Genomic DNA, 1,317 nt, shown 5'->3' on the forward strand with positions numbered 1-1,317 from the left:
ACACATCCTTTGATTTCTTGACTGCTGCTTCCATAAATTCTGGTTGTTATTCTGTAATGGGAGCCCTGGCGGTACAATCGTTAAGCTCTCTGTCACTAAGCAGAAGGTTGGCAGTTTGAATCCACCATCTGCTCCATGAGAGAAAGAAGAGACAGTCTGCTTTCCTAAGAACTACAACGTGGGAAACCCTGTGAGGAAGTTCTCCTGTGCACTATTGGGTCTCTCTGAATTGAAATGGTTTCAACTGCAACAAGTTTGTTCTGTTCTGTTTGTTTGCTTCTATAATGATTGATGACAACCAGATTCTGAATTTTTGTTAACTTTTCTATTTTTTAATGTACCTAAATATGTGGAGTTACCTAAGATAGCAAAGACAAATTGTATTATCTGACACCAAAAAGTTACATGTTAAAGGTAAAGGAGGGCAGAACGATGAAGTTGCCTAATATCATGGTTGACATATGAGGGAGCTTCAAAAAGTTCATGTAAAGAGTCAACTAAATTTCAAGTTAAGTTTTCCCACAAGTTTTTTGAAGTGTCCTCCTATGTACCAGTTGGTAGCAGCCACTATGGTCATTCTTCTATGATATGCAGAAAAATATCACTAGTAGGAATATTTAAGCATCACAATCAAGCCCACACAGATAAATAGAGGTGGTGGTTATGTGCTGTGGAGTGGGTTCTAATGCATTGTTGTTGTCAGGTGCCACTGAGTCAGAACCGACTCATAGCGACCCCATGCACAGCAGAATGAAACAATGTCCGATCCTGGGCCAACCTCACTACCGCTGCCACACTTGACGCCATCAATGATGCCACCTGGCCAATCCATCTCGTTAGAGGTCTTCCTCTTTTTTCTCTGACCCTCCACCTTACCTAGCATGACATCCTTCTCCAGCGACTGTTTCCTCCAGACATCCTCCTCCAGACTGTTTCCTCTAACACATAGCGACCCCTTATTAGGTTTATGAGGCTGTAAATCTTTATGGGGATAGAAAACCTCATCTTTCTCCTAGAGAACAGCTGGTAGTTTTGAAATGCTGATCTTGAGGTTAGCAGCCCAACCTGTAACCACTATGCTACCAGAGCTCCTTTCACAGATAAATACAGACATTCAAATACAGGTGTAACTGAAGTCACTGACTATAGGAAATTCTTTCTTACGGCATTAATTAAAGAAATGGACACTTAAGGGGTAAGACAAGTGTTACATTATGGGTTGAAGATGATTCCAAACTCACCATAATTGGATACTAGTTAAGCCTTGTATACAGTCAACATGTTACATCTTATACTTGACTGATCTTCTAAGTCTCA

Source organism: Chrysochloris asiatica, unplaced genomic scaffold (assembly GCF_000296735.1).
Source record: "Chrysochloris asiatica unplaced genomic scaffold, ChrAsi1.0 scaffold00075, whole genome shotgun sequence".
Lineage (NCBI taxonomy): Eukaryota > Metazoa > Chordata > Mammalia > Afrosoricida > Chrysochloridae > Chrysochloris > Chrysochloris asiatica.